Source organism: Gadus chalcogrammus, chromosome 12 (genome assembly GCF_026213295.1).
Source record: "Gadus chalcogrammus isolate NIFS_2021 chromosome 12, NIFS_Gcha_1.0, whole genome shotgun sequence".
In the NCBI taxonomy this organism is placed as follows: domain Eukaryota; kingdom Metazoa; phylum Chordata; class Actinopteri; order Gadiformes; family Gadidae; genus Gadus; species Gadus chalcogrammus.
This window is the reverse complement of record NC_079423.1, coordinates 8,005,805-8,022,854: the sequence shown is the minus strand read 5'-3', so window position 1 is coordinate 8,022,854 and position 17,050 is coordinate 8,005,805. Positions and strand designations below refer to the sequence as shown.

At 44.3% G+C, this 17,050-nt stretch overlaps 9 non-coding genes and 1 pseudogene across 9 annotated transcripts; all 10 read right to left on the bottom strand.

The window, feature by feature from the left end:
* Positions 1-5,310: 5,310 nt before the first annotated feature.
* LOC130394833 (5S ribosomal RNA) lies at positions 5,311-5,429 on the bottom strand. The gene has a single exon (XR_008897953.1). It is a non-coding gene; the product is annotated as a 5S ribosomal RNA (ribosomal RNA).
* Positions 5,430-5,948: 519 nt separating this feature from the next.
* LOC130394832 (5S ribosomal RNA) lies at positions 5,949-6,067 on the bottom strand. The gene has a single exon (XR_008897952.1). It is a non-coding gene; the product is annotated as a 5S ribosomal RNA (ribosomal RNA).
* Positions 6,068-6,586: 519 nt separating this feature from the next.
* LOC130395025 (5S ribosomal RNA) lies at positions 6,587-6,705 on the bottom strand. The gene has a single exon (XR_008898127.1). It is a non-coding gene; the product is annotated as a 5S ribosomal RNA (ribosomal RNA).
* Positions 6,706-8,901: 2,196 nt separating this feature from the next.
* LOC130401342 (5S ribosomal RNA) lies at positions 8,902-9,020 on the bottom strand. Its single transcript, XR_008903804.1, has one exon. It is a non-coding gene; the product is annotated as a 5S ribosomal RNA (ribosomal RNA).
* Positions 9,021-9,547: 527 nt separating this feature from the next.
* LOC130395577 (5S ribosomal RNA) lies at positions 9,548-9,667 on the bottom strand. The gene has a single exon (XR_008898620.1). It is a non-coding gene; the product is annotated as a 5S ribosomal RNA (ribosomal RNA).
* Positions 9,668-10,187: 520 nt separating this feature from the next.
* Positions 10,188-10,306, bottom strand: LOC130394297 (5S ribosomal RNA). Its single transcript, XR_008897469.1, has one exon. It is a non-coding gene; the product is annotated as a 5S ribosomal RNA (ribosomal RNA).
* A 518-nt stretch (positions 10,307-10,824) lies between these two features.
* LOC130397115 (5S ribosomal RNA) lies at positions 10,825-10,943 on the bottom strand. Its single transcript, XR_008899719.1, has one exon. It is a non-coding gene; the product is annotated as a 5S ribosomal RNA (ribosomal RNA).
* Positions 10,944-11,463: 520 nt separating this feature from the next.
* On the bottom strand, positions 11,464-11,583 carry LOC130395716 (5S ribosomal RNA). Its single transcript, XR_008898740.1, has one exon. It is a non-coding gene; the product is annotated as a 5S ribosomal RNA (ribosomal RNA).
* Positions 11,584-12,110: 527 nt separating this feature from the next.
* Positions 12,111-12,229, bottom strand: LOC130397113 (5S ribosomal RNA). Its single transcript, XR_008899718.1, has one exon. It is a non-coding gene; the product is annotated as a 5S ribosomal RNA (ribosomal RNA).
* Positions 12,230-16,451: 4,222 nt separating this feature from the next.
* On the bottom strand, positions 16,452-16,590 carry LOC130396301 (5S ribosomal RNA; annotated as a pseudogene).
* Between the last annotated feature and the right edge of the window lie 460 nt (positions 16,591-17,050).

The following is a 17,050-nucleotide window of genomic DNA, read 5'->3' as shown; positions in this document are numbered from 1 at the left end:
ATTATTTTCTATATATAACTCGGGGAACGTTATTTTCCTTTCTATAACCACGTTATTTTCTATTTGCCTCACCCAATCTATTGGTATGCTTTCTTTTATTTTATCGTACATATTTACAGTAGTGGTTTCGTTCATTTCTTCATCATACTCCTTAACTGTGTCTATTATAGCCTGGTATCTTAGAAACCCAGGTATGAATTCATATAGGCAATGTTTTATTTGCGTTAGTCCAGAATAAAATATTTTTTTATCCCATAGCATGTTATTGTTCATTTTTATCAATGGGTTACACCATATTGGTTGATTTATTACCTGACTGTATTTTGTGCATTCATATTTAATGTTTATTCTGTATTTCCCCCATGCATCAAACACCTCTTTATAATATCTAGGCACTTTCTCATACATGGAGTTTTTCATTATCATTATTAGACCGTTTTCTTCACATCTTCCATTTTTATATAAATATTCCTTAAAAACATTTTTCCATCCATAATCAACCCTATCGTACAGATACTTTTTAACAGTTTTTATTCGTATTGCTTTTTTCTTAATATTCAAGTCCACCAATTTCAATCCTCCTTCTTCATATTTCCCTATCAGTGTCTTTTGTGCTATTCTTGCCAGTTTCCCATCCCAAATGTAATTTGTAATTGTGCCGTTTAGCTCTTTGTGCACCCACTCTGGCATGTCTATCACAGTCAAGACATAGACAATCTGGGATAGTATTAATGCATTTACCACTAAAACCTTCCCCTTTAATTTCAATCTCCTCGGCTTCCACGCATTTAATGTGTTTTTCACTTTATTTATTACCCCATTCCATGTCTCATCTCTCGCCTCCTTTTCTTTCACTCCCATATTTATCCCCAATATTTTCATATAATCATTTGAAACTCTAAAAGGTATGTTACAATCATTTTGGTTTATATTTCCGACGTACATTATTTCAGTTTTGTCTATATTTACTTTAGCCCCTGCTGCTCTCCCATATATTTCCATTTTTCCCATTATCCTTTTCACGCTATTCATATTTTTTACCATACATGTGGTGTCATCAGCATATTGCTGTATTTTGCTTTCACCCCCATTTGGCAATTTTATCCCCTCTATTTCCTTATCCTTCTTTATCATTTCCGCGAGACTTTCTGCAGTTAAGCTGTAAAGTACTGCCGATAGCGGGCACCCTTGCCTCACAGATCTTTCCAATGGAAAAGGATCTGTTATAGCTCCATTTATTTTTATCCTACTCCTTGCATTTTTGTACAATAATTTAATCCAGTTGATTATTCTTTGCCCAAAACCAAATTTTTCTAATGTGCAAAATAAAAAACTATGCTCAACCCTATCGAAGGCTTTATTAAGGTCCATACTTAAAATAATTCCACCATCCTTCCCCATGCATTCGATTGTGTCCCTTATTGTGCAAATAATGTCCGATATGTCCCTCCCTGGTATCCCATACGCCTGTGTTGGTGCTATGATTGTTGGTGCTGCTGTTTTTATTCTGTTTGCTAATACCTTTGTTAAGATCTTGTAATCCGTGTTTAGTACAGTTAGCGGCCTATAGTTTTCCAGTTTTCTTTTGCTTCCCTTATTTTTATATATGATCGTTATTAGTCCTGTTGCCAGCGACTCTGGTATCTCCTGCTCCTTCTCCATCTCTGCATAAAGTATGTTTAAAATTGGTAGCAGATCGTCTATAAATGTTTGATAAAATTCACTTGTAAGGCCATCTGTTCCCGGACTTTTATTGGTATTTAATGACATTATTGCTTCCTTTATTTCTATGTCTTTGATGTTGTCATCACACATACTTTTCTCATCATTTGTTATCGTTTTATTAATATTACCTAATACTGCATTTATATCTTCCTTCTTTGCATTTCCTTTTTTGTATAGATTTTTATAAAATGTCCCAACATTTCCAATAATGTCTACAAAATCATTTATTATCTCTCCATTTTCATTTTCTAACTCTTCAATAAATACCCTTTCCTGTTTCCTTTTTTCTAATCCCAAAAAATAGCCTGTGCATCTCTCCCCCTTCATCGCATATTTCTCCCTACTCCTTGTTATTGCCCCCATACATTTATTCTGTTCATAAACGTCCAGTTTGGATTTCACCTTTATGTATTTTTCTATGCTATGTTTTGGATCCTTATCAATTCTTTCTGCCTCTTCTGCCAGCTCATCCTTCAAACATTTTATTTTCTCTCTTTCTTTAAAAGCCCGGACCTTTGCATATCTAATACTTATTGTCCTTATCTTTTGCTTCAGTCTTTCCCACCATAATCCCTTGTTTCTACACATGTCCATGTTCTTTCTTCCATTCTCTATGCAGGCCACTATTTTATTTCTATATCCCTCTTCCTCTAGGAGAGTACTGTTTAGGCACCACACTCCTCCTCCCCTTCTCTCTATCCCAGTACCAACCTCTATTGACAGGATTGCATGGTCACTGAATGATGTGAATTTATACATCATATTTTTTATAAATTTAACCATTGTCTGATGTGCTATACACAAGTCTATTCGGCTTTGTTTTAATTCCCCCATTACCATTTGCCTTCTTGAGTACTCTCTCCTGTTTGGGTTTTCGTTTCTCCATACATCAATTAATTGTTTTTCCTCCATTGTTTTCAGAAAAACCTTTCTTGAAGCATCATTTTTAAATTCCTTCCCTCTTGCCATATCCAACCTTGTACTTTTTAAATTAAAATCTCCCACTATTATACAGTTTCCCACACACCATTTTCCTAAATCCAAAAGAAAAGCCTTCCTGTCTGCTTCTATATTTGGTGCATATATATTAATTATTCTGTACTCTATCTTTTTGTATTTAAATTCTATGATTATGACTCTTCCTTTTTTATCTTTGTAGATTTCTTTGAGGTTTTCTACAGTATTATTTTTTATCAGGATTGCTACCCCACATGATTTATCCGTACCATGGTTTGCATACATAATGTCTGTCCATTTCGTTTTTATATCTTTCATGATATGGTCTGTCCAGTTCGTTTCTTGCAGACATAACATGTCATTATTTTTACATTTAATTAATAGTTTTCCAAATTTGCTTTGATTCCTTAGCCCATTTGTGTTGAATGAAATCAAGCTTAACATTAAACACATAATTACGGTTTCATTCCCAACCTTCATTTTGTCCTTCTTTCCTCCCTCTTCCTCCTTTTCTCCTCAGCTTGGAGCGCAGCTTTTCTTTTCTTTGTGGTCTCCTCCGCCTTTCGTTCCTTCTGCGGTCTGCTTACACTCTCTGCCTCTGAAATATCCTCGATAATCATGAAGTCCATCGCAGTTTCCCTCTCGTCTCGGTTTCCATCTCCATGCTCCTTTACCCCAACGCTGCCGGTTCCGTCTGCTGGAGTCGTCTCGCGAGGAGCCTTCTCTCCACTCGATTCCTCTCCGGACCGGCTCTCCTCCTGCCCCACAGCTCCCAACACGTCTCCTGCTGCGACGTCACTCAGGGGATGCCGTCTTTGGTTCTGCACCATGGTCTCCGCCCTGCTCTCTGGGACGCCCCCTAGGTCTCCCTCCGTCTGCATGTCGTCCTCGTCGCTGTCCTCCGTCTCCTCCTCCTCACCGTCAGTGCTGTTGACCTCCTCCGCGACGTTGACCTCCTCCGCGACGCTGACATCCTCTCTCTCCGCTGCTTCTGGAACACACTCCCTTGCATAGTGTCCCTGTTTTTTACACCTGTGACATCTGAATTCTGGGCATTCTCGGAAGATGTGACCCGGTTTTATACATAATCTGCATACTTTCATCTGCCTGTCATGGATCACGCGGAAGTACTCTCCCCCCTCTAGTGTTTCGAACTTCGTTGTGTAAGGTAGCGATTTCACTGTTTCAGTGAACCGGACCTTCAAGAACCTGGTTCCATCGGCTATGTCAGTTCCTGGCCACATTCTTCTTTTAATTGGCGAGATTGCCTTAACTCCCCATTCTGCAAGTTTGGCAAGAATGACACCATCCACAATGTACGTCGGCAAGTTTAAAAAAGATACAACTAATTCGTCATTTCTAATTTCTTTTGCCACTACCGTGCTCTTCTTTATTCTAATCCCATCTAACAGTTTATCCTTCCCTTCAACATTGTCCATTGTTATTTCGTACTTTTTGGGCATTTTAAAACGGCATCCATTCACCACCCCGCACGTTTTTTTAACCTCACTTAGAAGCTCCATCATAGTCACCATCTCATCTCCAACGATCTCTACCGCCAAGGTAAGCTCCTTCTCAAATTTCTTATCTGTGCTTTGAAGAAGTTCCGAGGTACTTTTACTGTTGTCCGTGATCCTTCTCATAGTCGTTTCCTTTCCAATGTCGGCGTTCTTTGTCGGTTGCTGCGTCTTGCCGTTGTCCATGATCCTGCTCGTGGTCGGGGTCTTTCCATGGTCGGTGTTCTTGGGCGATGTCTGCTCCATGCCGTTGTCCATATTCTGTGTCGTTGTGCTTGCCGGTCCGCTGTCAGTTGCCATGAGATCCGTCCTACTCCTCTCTACTCGCTCTCTCCTCTCCATTACGTCACTCATTCAAACACACACACAAACAAAAAACAAAAAAGACGTTCCCCCGAACAGCAAGCTGCTGGGGGAATGAAAAAAACTAAAACAAAAAGTAAAACACACTCACTCACTTTAAATCTAGCACAAACAAAAAAGTCCACCTGCTCTCTCCACCTGCTCTCTCTGCTCACTGCTCACTTCCTGGTTGCACACCTGAACGGGATCAGACGAGATCGGGCGTGTTCAGGGTAGTATGGCCGTAAGCAAATAGTACTGGCGCAAAACCAGGTTTTATACAGTAGCTCATAAGGAGTGAGAAACCTGCTGAGGCTCGACGTTACACTTTTACAAAAACAATCATTAGTTAGATATAAACGGCAGTAATTGATTCAGTAGGACTCCTTATCCATGTAAACGATCATTGTGACATCTGAATTCATTAATTATCTGAAATACACTGCGTGTGCGTGTGATGTTAAATGTTTGAACCAAGGTTAACGGTTAAAGTGTCAGAGAATGGGTGGTGATTTTTGGACGTCCTCCCATGATCTGAAGTGAGCGTGCGTGTTTGTGTTGGTGAAAGTTTAAGAAATGTACAACTGTCGTTTCAGCTCTCTGGTGCTCCCTGCTGGCAGTATCACTATACTGTCCTCATGTTTCACAAAAATAGTTTTGAGAGACGTTGTCAGTCTTTGTATGTTGCTTAAATCCTCCAAAGCGGTTGGCAGTAAACATCAGGTCACGGTAGGCCACGGAGGCAATGAGCTCGAGTTGAAAAAGAAACAGCTTACAGCACCTGGTATTCCCAGGCGGTCTCCCATCCAAGTACTAACCAGGCCCGACCCTGCTGAGCTTCCGAGATCAGACGAGATCGGGCGTGTTCAGGATGGTATGGCCGTAATCAAATAGTGCTGGCGCAAAACCAGGTTTTATACAGTAGCACATAAGGAGTGAGAAACCTGCTGAGGCTCGACGTTACACTTTTACAAAAACAATCATTAGTTAGATATAAACGGCAGTAATTGATTCAGTAGGGCTCCTTATCCATGTAAACGATCATTGTGACATCTGAATTCATTAATTATCTGAAATACACTGCGTGTGCGTGTGATGTTAAATGTTTGAACCAAGGTTAACGGTTAAAGTGTCAGAGAATGGGTGGTGATTTTTGGACGTCCTCCCATGATCTGAAGTGAGCGTGCGTGTTTGTGTTGGTGAAAGTTTAAGTAATGTACAACTGTCGTTTCAGCTCTCTGGTGCTCCCTGCTGGCAGTATCACTATACTGTCCTCATGTTTCACAAAAATAGTTTTGAGAGACGTTGTCAGTCTTTGTATGTTGCTTAAATCCTCCAAAGCGGTTGGCAGTAAACATCAGGTCACGGTAGGCCACGGAGGCAATGAGCTCGAGTTGAAAAAGAAACAGCTTACAGCACCTGGTATTCCCAGGCGGTCTCCCATCCAAGTACTAACCAGGCCCGACCCTGCTGAGCTTCCGAGATCAGACGAGATCGGGCGTGTTCAGGATGGTATGGCCGTAATCAAATAATGCTGGCGCAAAACAAGGATTTATACAGTAGCACATAAGGAGTGAGAAACCTGCTGAGGCTCGACGTTACACTTTTACAAAAACAATCATTAGTTAGATATAAACGGCAGTAATTGATTCAGTAGGGCTCCTTATCCATGTAAACGATCATTGTGACATCTGAATTCATTAATTATCTGAAATACACTGCGTGTGCGTGTGATGTTAAATGTTTGAACCAAGGTTAACGGTTAAAGTGTCAGAGAATGGGTGGTGATTTTTGGACGTCCTCCCATGATCTGAAGTGAGCGTGCGTGTTTGTGTTGGTGAAAGTTTAAGTAATGTACAACTGTCGTTTCAGCTCTCTGGTGCTCCCTGCTGGCAGTATCACTATACTGTCCTCATGTTTCACAAAAATAGTTTTGAGAGACGTTGTCAGTCTTTGTATGTTGCTTAAATCCTCCAAAGCGGTTGGCAGTAAACATCAGGTCACGGTAGGCCACGGAGGCAATGAGCTCGAGTTAAAAAAGAAACAGCTTACAGCACCTGGTATTCCCAGGCGGTCTCCCCTCCAAGTACTAACCAGGCCCGACCCTGCTGAGCTTCCGAGATCAGACGAGATCGGGCGTGTTCAGGATGGTATGGCCGTAAGCAAATAGTGCTGGCGCAAAACCAGGTTTTATACAGTAGCACATAAGGAGTGAGAAACCTGCTGAGGCTCGACGTTACACTTTTACAAAAACAATCATTAGTTAGATATAAACGGCAGTAATTGATTCAGTAGGGCTCCTTATCCATGTAAACGATCATTGTGACATCTGAATTCATTAATTATCTGAAATACACTGCGTGTGCGTGTGATGTTAAATGTTTGAACCAAGGTTAACGGTTAAAGTGTCAGAGAATGGGTGGTGATTTTTGGACGTCCTCCCATGATTTGAAGTGAGCGTGCGTGTTTGTGTTGGTGAAAGTTTAAGAAATGTACAACTGTCGTTTCAGCTCTCTGGTGCTCCCTGCTGGCAGTATCACTATACTGTCCTCATGTTTCACAAAAATAGTTTTGAGAGACGTTGTCAGTCTTTGTATGTTGCTTAAATCCTCCAAAGCGGTTGGCAGTAAACATCAGGGGCCTCATGTACTAAGACTTGCGTGGATTTCATACTGAAACTTGGCGTACGCCAAAACCCAGAAACTGTCTTACGCACAAATAAATTCAGATGTATCAAAGTGTGCGAACGCATGGATCCAAGCACGTTTCTTTTGTACATCTCGATCAACGTGGAATTGAGCGCACATGCCGAGGTGCCAAACTCCTCCCTGTCCACGCCCTCATTTAAATATGCAATTTCATTTAAATAGGCCTCTGGACCTGAGATTCACCTCTTAATCCGATCACCTGGCACTATGAACAGAGGCAAAAAAGGAAACTTCACGGAGTCTGAGCTCGAGATTTTGCTCCACGAGGTAGAAATGCTCAAGCATATGCTATTGGAACCCTGTCAAACGGGATAAATGCAAAACAAAAGAGAAGTGAGTGGGAGTGTGTTTGCGAGGCCGTCAATGCAGTGGGGTCTCAGCAGCGCACACACTCTGAAATTAAAAAAAAGTGGTCAGACCTCAAGGTGGAGGTGAAGCGGAGGGTTTCTGCCCACCGCCGAAGCGTGACCGCAACAGGTGGGGGGACGGGAGTGGGGGAACTCTCCCCCTTCGATTTGAGAGTGGCCGCTTTGATCGGTGACACCAGTGGCGTAGCCAGAAACTAGTGGTGTTCCTGTTTTTTTTCCCAAATTTATTAACTCCAAAATAATACATTAACCATGTGTTTTAACAGAGAACAAATGCAACCGCTGCAAAACATAAAGGGACGCAGTGCCCAGAGATGAAGAACACATAGAACGTGTGCGCATACTCATGGAGCCATACTATTATGGTTAACAAACATGGTTAACAAACCCATTTAATCAGTATCTGAACAACACCGCTGCTGGGTTAAGAATGTAACGTATTTGCTGCTATATTTGCGCTGCAACTGAATTCACAGGGCAAGGCGGCGTGGCTCGGCTTTGAATGCATTAATTATCTCATATTAATGCATTAATGCATATGAGGCCGGTCTGGACTCATATTAATCTCATATGATGATTCCGTCCCACACAGCTGGCATGGCTCGGCTCAGGGTGGACTGGCACACTCCTGACCGATCGGCCAGCTCCCGCTGGAAGGCCCCTGTTGCCAGGAACCCCAGCGTAGTCAGCACCTGTGTGGGCACGGACAACCCCTGGCTCCTGGCTGTGTGGCGCTCTAGGGCCGGCCGCAGCTCTGCGCACAGCTCCAGTAATACTGGCCTGGGGAAACGAAATCGGCTCATGAGCTAATCATCATCATTTGCGAGTAAGTCCTCGCGTTCCCTAAATATACGTTCCCTTCGGATTTGACCATTTGCGATGTCCTCTAACAACGCTAACGCAGCCATTTTTAAAACAATTTTCTTCATCCATTGCGCATGCTTTTATAGCCACCCATATAATTGCGAGGTGTGTTAATCGTTCATTAGTGTGTCTCTGATGTGCAAATCACTCTGATGAGTCATGGTTTTCACCTTTTTTCCCAGTTTCCCAGCGTCACCTCTAAGTGTCGCCAAAGGAACAATAGCTGTAGAAACGTGCGTACGACAGCTCTGGAGCTGGCGTGGGGACCGCACATTTTTACGGTCATTTCACGTTTTGTACATCTGAACGTGAGCGTGGAAAAGGACGTACGCCACGTTTTTGTGCGTACGCAACCTTAGTACATGAGGCCCCAGGTCACGGTAGGCCACGGAGGCAATGAGCTCGAGTTGAAAAAGAAAAAGCTTACAGCACCTGGTATTCCCAGGCGGTCTCCCATCCAAGTACTAACCAGGCCCGACCCTGCTGAGCTTCCGAGATCAGACGAGATCGGGCGTGTTCAGGATGGTATGGCCGTAAGCAAATAGTGCTGGCGCAAAACCAGGTTTTATACAGTAGCACATAAGGAGTGAGAAACCTGCTGAGGCTCGACGTTACACTTTTACAAAAACAATCATTAGTTAGATATAAACGGCAGTAATTGATTCAGAAGGACTCCTTATCCATGTAAACGATCATTGTGACATCTGAATTCATTAATTATCTGCAATACACTGCGTGTGCGTGTGATGTTAAATGTTTGAACCAAGGTTAACGGTTAAAGGGTCAGAGAATGGGTGGTGATTTTTTGACGTCCTCCCATGATCTGAAGTGAGCGTGCGTGTTTGTGTTGGTGAAAGTTTAAGAAATGTACAACTGTCGTTTCAGCTCTCTGGTGCTCCCTGCTGGCAGTATCACTATACTGTCCTCATGTTTCACAAAAATAGTTTTGAGAGACGTTGTCAGTCTTTGTATGTTGCTTAAATCCTCCAAAGCGGTTGGCAGTAAACATCAGGTCACGGTACCACGGTAGGCCACGGAGGCAATGAGCTTGAGTTGAAAAAGAAAACGCATACATCACCTGGTATTCCCATGCGGTCTCCCATCCAAGTACTAACCAGGCCCGACCCTGCTTAGCTTCCGAGATCAGACGAGATCGGGCGTGTTCAGGGTGGTATGGCCTGTAAGCAATTAGTGCTGGCGCAAAACCAGGTTTTATACAGTAGCACATAAGGAGTGAGAAAGCTGCTGAGGCTCGACGTTACACTTTTACAAAAACAATCATTAGTTAGATATAAACGGCAGTAATTGATTCAGTAGGACTCCTTATCCATGTAAACGATCATTGTGACATCTGAATTCATTAATTATCTGAAATACACTGCGTGTGCGTGTGATGTTAAATGTTTGAACCAAGGTTAACGGTTAAAGTGTCAGAGAATGGGTGGTGATTTTTGGACGTCCTCCCATGATCTGAAGTGAGCGTGCGTGTTTGTGTTGGTGAAAGTTTAAGAAATGTACAACTGTCGTTTCAGCTCTCTGGTGCTCCCTGCTGGCAGTATCACTATACTGTCCTCAGTGTTTCACAAAAATAGTTTTGAGAGACGTTGTCAGTCTTTGTATGTTGCTTAAATCCTCCAAAGCGGTTGGCAGTAAACATCAGGTCACGGTAGGCCACGGAGGCAATGAGCTCGAGTTGAAAAAGAAAAAGCTTACAGCACCTAGTATTCCCAGGCGGTCTCCCATCCAAGTACTAACCAGGCCCGACCCTGCTTAGCTTCCGAGATCAGACGAGATCGGGCATGTTCAGGGTGGTATGGCCGTAATCAAATAGTGCTGGCGCAAATCCAGGTTTTATACAGTAGCACATAAGGAGTGAGAAAGCTGCTGAGGCTCGACGTTACACTTTTACAAAAACAATCATTAGTTAGATATAAACGGCAGTAATTGATTCAGTAGGACTCCTTATCCATGTAAACGATCATTGTGACATCTGAATTCATTAATTATCTGAAATACACTGCGTGTGCGTGTGATGTTAAATGTTTGAACCAAGGTTAACGGTTAAAGTGTCAGAGAATGGGTGGTGATTTTTGACGTCCTCCCATGATCTGAAGTGAGCGTGCGTGTTTGTGTTGGTGAAAGTTTAAGAAATGTACAACTGTCGTTTCAGCTCTCTGGTGCTCCCTGCTGGCAGTATCACTATACTGTCCTCATGTTTCACAAAAATAGTTTTGAGAGACGTTGTCAGTCTTTGTATGTTGCTTAAATCCTCCAAAGCGGTTGGCAGTAAACATCAGGTCACGGTAGGCCACGGAGGCAATGAGCTCGAGTTGAAAAAGAAAAAGCTTACAGCACCTGGTATTCCCAGGCGGTCTCCCATCCAAGTACTAACCAGGCCCGACCCTGCTTAGCTTCCGAGATCAGACGAGATCGGGCGTGTTCAGGGTGGTATGGCCGTAAGCAATTAGTGCAGGCGCAAAACCAGGTTTTATACAGTAGCACATAAGGAGTGAGAAAGCTGCTGAGGCTCGACGTTACACTTTTACAAAAACAATCATTAGTTAGATATAAACGGCAGTAATTGATTCAGTAGGACTCCTTATCCATGTAAACGATCATTGTGACATCTGAATTCATTAATTATCTGAAATACACTGCGTGTGCGTGTGATGTTAAATGTTTGAACCAAGGTTAACGGTTAAAGTGTCAGAGAATGGGTGGTGATTTTTTGACGTCCTCCCATGATCTGAAGTGAGCGTGCGTGTTTGTGTTGGTGAAAGTTTAAGAAATGTACAACTTGTCGTTTCAGCTCTCTGGTGCTCCCTGCTGGCAGTATCACTATATTGTCCTCGTGATTCACAAAAATAGTTTCGAGAGACGTTGTCAGTCTTTGTATGTTGCTTAAATCCTCCAAAGCGGTTGGCAGTAAACATCAGGTCACGGTAGTCCACGGAGGCAATGAGCTCGAGTTGAAAAAGAAGAAGCTTACAGCACCTGGTATTCCCAGGCGGTCTCCCATCCAAGTACTAACCAGGCCCGACCCTGCTTAGCTCACGAGATCAGACGAGATCGGGCATGTTCAGGGTGGTATAGGCCGTAAGCAATTAGTGCAGGCGCAAAACCAGGTTTTATACAGTAGCACATAAGTAGTGAGAAAGCTGCTGAGGCTCGACGTTACACTTTTACAAAAACAATCATTAGTTAGATATAAACGGCAGTAATTGATTCAGTAGGACTCCTTATCAATGTAAACGATCATTGTGACATCTGAATTCATTAATTATCTGAAATACACTGCGTGTGCGTGTGATGTTAAATGTTTGAACCAAGGTTAACGGTTAAAGTGTCAGAGAATGGGTGGTGATTTTTGGACGTCCTCCCATGATCTGAAGTGAGCATGCGTGTTTGTGTTGGTGAAAGTTTAAGAAATGTACAACTGTCGTTTCAGCTCTCTGGTGCTCCCTGCTGGCAGTATCACTATACTGTCCTCATGTTTCACAAAAATAGTTTTGAGAGACGTTGTCAGTCTTTGTATGTTGCTTAAATCCTCCAAAGCGGTTGGCAGTAAACATCAGGTCACGGTACGCCGGTAGGCCACGGAGGCAATGAGCTCGAGTTGAAAAAGAAAAAGCTTACAGCACCTGGTATTCCCAGGCGGTCTCCCATCCAAGTACTAACCAGGCCCGACCCTGCTTAGCTTCCGAGATCAGACGAGATCGGGCGTGTTCAGGGTGGTATGGCCGTAAGCAATTAGTGCAGGCGCAAAACCAGGTTTTATACAGTAGCACATAAGGAGTGAGAAAGCTGCTGAGGCTCGACGTTACACTTTTACAAAAACAATCATTAGTTAGATATAAACGGCAGTAATTGATTCAGTAGGACTCCTTATCCATGTAAACGATCATTGTGACATCTGAATTCATTAATTATCTGAAATACACTGCGTGTGCGTGTGATGTTAAATGTTTGAACCAAGGTTAACGGTTAAAGTGTCAGAGAATGGGTGGTGATTTTTTGACGTCCTCCCATGATCTGAAGTGAGCGTGCGTGTTTGTGTTGGTGAAAGCTTAAGAAATGTACAACTGTCGGTTCAGCTCTCTGGTGCTCCCTGCTGGCAGTATCACTATACTGTCCTCATGTTTCACAAAAATAGTTTTGAGAGACGTTGTCAGTTTTTGTATGTTGCTTAAATCCTCCAAAGCGGTTGGCAGTAAACATCAGGTCACGGTACGCCACGGTAGGCCACGGAGTCAATGAGCTCGAGTTGAAAAAGAAAAAGCTTACAGCACCTGGTATTCCCAGGCGGTCTAATAATAATAATAATAATAATAAATTTTATTTATAATGCACTTTATATTCAAGAATCTCAAAGTGCTTCAGAGAAAAAAATACCAAAAAACTATTAAAAAGGGGGAACCTCAAAGAAAGTTTAGCTAAATGCTCTTTTAAAGAGATGGGTTTTGAGGTTCCGTTTAAAAAGAGCTGTAGTCTGTGGAGCCCTCAGGTGGTCAGGGAGGGCGTTCCATAGTCTAGGGGCAGCAGCAGAAAAGGCCCGATCACCCATGGTGCACAGCTTCGTATGTCGGGTTTGGAGGGTGTGAGTGGATCCTGAACGGAGTGTACGTGAGTTTGTCGGGGGGGTGAGGAGTTCCTGAAGGTAGAGGGGGGCAAGTCCGTGAAGGCACTGGTGGGTGAGGAGGGAGACCTTGTACTCAATTCTGAGTGAGACAGGGAGCCAGTGCAGTGATTTCAGGATGGGGGTGATGTGGTCATGCTTGCGCACCCTCATCAGGACCCTGGCAGCACTGTTTTGAATGTATTGGAGCCTCTGGATGCTCTTGCCAGGGATCCCAATGAGGAGTGCATTGCAGTAGTCCAACCTGGAGGAGACAAAGGCATGGACGAGCTTCTCTGCATCAGCCAGGGTGAGTGATTGGCGGAGTTTGGCGATGTTCCTGAGGTGGTATAAAGCTGTCTTACAGAGGTGTTTGATGTGGGTGTCAAAATTAAGTTGTGGGTCCATTTTAACACCGAGGTTGGTGACGGATGTGGAAAGGGGGATGTTTTTGCCAGAGAAGGTGATATTGGTGATGGTGGGGGAGCGGAGCTGATGTGGCGTGCCAATAAGGATGGCTTCCGTTTTATGGCTGTTAAGTTGTAGGAAGTTGAGCTTCATCCACGCCTCTATCTCCTCCAGGCAGGTGGTCAGTGTGGATGTTGGCAGAGGGGCAGAAGAAGTGGGGGTTGTCCTGATGTAGAGCTGTGTATCATCAGCATAACAGTGGTAAGACAAGCCATGCCTGCTAATGACACTACCCAGGGGGAGCATGTACAGTGAGAACAGTGTGGGGCCCAACACCGAGCCCTGGGGGACACCGCAGGTGACGTTGTTGGTGTGTGATTTTGCTTTGCCCAGGGCAACGTGCTCAGTTCTGTCAGTGAGGTACGAGGTGAACCAGTTCTTTACATTTCCTGATAGTCCAATGGTGTATTGCAGGCGGTGAAGGAGAATATTGTGGTCAACCGTATCAAAAGCAGCTGTTAAGTCCAGGAGGATGAGGAGAGATGGGGAGCCGGTGTCTGCTGCCATCAGGAGGTCATTTGTGACCCTGACCAAGGCTGTTTCTGTACTGTGGCCATAGCGGAAACCAGACTGGAATTTTTCAAACAAGTGATGTTGTATGAGGTGATCCTGGAGTTGTGCTGCAACTGTTTTTTCCAGAACTTTTGACAGAAATGGGAGATTTGAGATTGGCCTGTAGTTGGAGAGGACTTCTGGATCAAGGGTAGGTTTTTTTAATGTTGGTCTGATGACAGCAGTTTTTAATGCAGATGGGATATGGCCGGCCAGGAGGGAGTGGTTAATGATATTGGTGATGAGTGGAGAGACAGCAGAGATGTTGGCCTTCAGCAGAGCTGTAGGGAAGGGGTCTAGTGCACAGGTGGATGGCTTCATTTTCCTGATGACGTCCTCCACCTCTTCCTTTGTGATGCTGGAGAAGGAGCAGAGGGTCTGGACAGAGTCAATCGGTGGGTCAGCAGTTTGAAGGGGCAGGGCAGTAGTGATGGAGAGGTGTGAGCGGATGTTGTTCACTTTTTGTTTAAAAAAGTTGATGTGCATGTTGCACCTCTCCGTGGTGACATCAGATTGGGATGGTAAAGGGGGTTTGAAAAGGTGATGAACAGTTGAAAAGAGCTGTTTGGAGTTACCAGGGCTATTGTTGATTATTGCGGAATAGAACCTGGACCGTGCATTATTCAGGGCTTCAGCATATGCCCTCCCGTGTTCCCTGTATGCCTGTTTGTGAACGGTCTGACCAGAGGCCTTGAGTCGCCGCTCAAGGACACGCCCAGCAGCCTTCATTGTACGTAGTTCACTGGTGTACCAGGGTGCGGAGCGCGAGAAGGAGACTGACCTCGATGTTAAGGGGGCGTGGAGATCCAGGAGACTGCTCAGGGACTGGTTGTATAAGTCCACTGAGTCAGCAAGAGAGAGGGAGTCAGTTGAGCCAGAGGAGAGATGTTGAAGGTCCAGGGCCAGGGCATCCATGTTGATATTTTTCACATTCCTGAAGTGGATCTGCCGCTTTGGTTTGGTGTGGGAGGAAGGAAAAGGGAGCTCCATTGACACAACTCTGTGATCCGAGACGCCAAGATCATAGACCTGTAGGTTGCTGATGGGGGCGGAGTTTGAGATGACCAGGTCAATTGTGTGTCCTCTGGAGTGTGTGGGGGCATCAACATGTTGTTGTAGGTTGAGGGAGTCTAGCAGCTGAAGAAAATCAGCAGCGGGCTGGCATGAGGGGGTGTCAACATGAATATTTAAATCACCCAGAATGATGGTATTGGCAGAGGTAGTACAGAGTGTTGTGAGGAGATCAGACATTTCCGGGATGAAAGCAGAGTTGGGTTTAGGGGGCCTGTATATGAGTAGAACAGTCATGGGATAGGGGGGCTTGCATGTGAATGCAAGACATTCAAAGGAGGAAGTTGTAGGCAGCACCATGGGGGACAACTCCAGGTCCTGTTTGTGGATGACAGCTAGGCCACCACCGCGTCCAGTTCTGCGGGCTGCCTCCAAGTAACTGTAGCCTGGGGGACAGGCTTCGTTTAGGGCAGAGTAAACCTCTGGCTGGTGCCAGGTTTCTGTTAGACACATGAAGTCAAGACCTTTTTCCCTGATATGCTCTTCAATCAAGCTGGATTTATTATTCAAGGATTGAGTGTTGAAAAGTTCAAATTTAACCAGTGACTGTGGAGTTATTCTCTGTACAGGTCGCAGAGCCTTAAAATCCACTCCGCGCAGGTTGGAATCCACTCCATGAAATCTATCCAGCCGGGAGTGCGGGGATCTCGCGATGTTACGTCTTTTGCCCTCAGCCGTCTCAGCGGACCTAATGGATGTGATGAAGCCGGCAGGCTGACCATAAATAAAGTTTCTCCCTGAGCCTCTGTGGATATATCGAGGTCTACGCAATAGTCCTAGCTGCTTAATGGTGGAAATACAGGGTGGGATGGAGCGATTGTTGTACTTCAGCAGCTGTGGGGCGAAGTACGTCAACATCGAACCTGATGTTGAGTGATGTTTGCCTGTAGCAGCTAGGTACGGACCCGTCGCATCTGGGGAAGAGCTGGGAGGCAGTGCAGAAAATCCACGAGACAGTAGAGACAGCTTAGCAGGTTGACCAGGGCATATTCCTCACCAGGATCGCCGAGAAAAAAAACCGCCAGCAGTGACCAGGAAAATGTCACATCAGCTACTAGTTTTTAGCCGTTGTTTTTAGCCGTTACTAGGGAAACCAAAATAACAAGTGAGCTACACGGCTCTTCACAATAACACAGTAACACTGGAACAACTAAAGACAGTCCATAAGCTTGCTTTTCGTCGCTGATGTAGCTTGGGAACCAAGTAGAGATAATATGTCAACAAAAAAATCACTTTTTAAGTAAAATTGCTTGGAAAAGCGGCGAACAGACAGCGCCAGCGTCCTCTCCGTTTGTTGCCTAGATACATGGTGGTATCCCATCCAAGTACTAACCAGGCCCGACCCTGCTTAGCTTCCGAGATCAGACGAGATCGGGCGTGTTCAGGGTGGTATGGCCGTAAGCAATTTGTGCAGGCGCAAAACCAGGTTTTATACAGTAGCACATAAGGAGTGTGAAAGCTGCTGAGGCTCGACGTTACACTTTTACAAAAACAATCATTAGTTAGATATAAACGGCAGTAATTGATTCAGTAGGACTCCTTATCCATGTAAACGATCATTGTGACATCTGAATTCATTAATTATCTGAAATACACTGCGTGTGCGTGTGATGTTAAATGTTTGAACCAAGGTTAACGGTTAAAGTGTCAGAGAATGGGTGGTGATTTTTTGACGTCCTCCCATGATCTGAAGTGAGCGTGCGTGTTTGTGTTGGTGAAAGTTTAAGAAATGTACAACTGTCGTTTCAGCTCTCTGGTGCTCCCTGCTGGCAGTATCACTATACTGTCCTCATGTTTCACAAAAATAGTTTTGAGAGACGTTGTCAGTTTTTGTATGTTGCTTAAATCCTCCAAAGCGGTTGG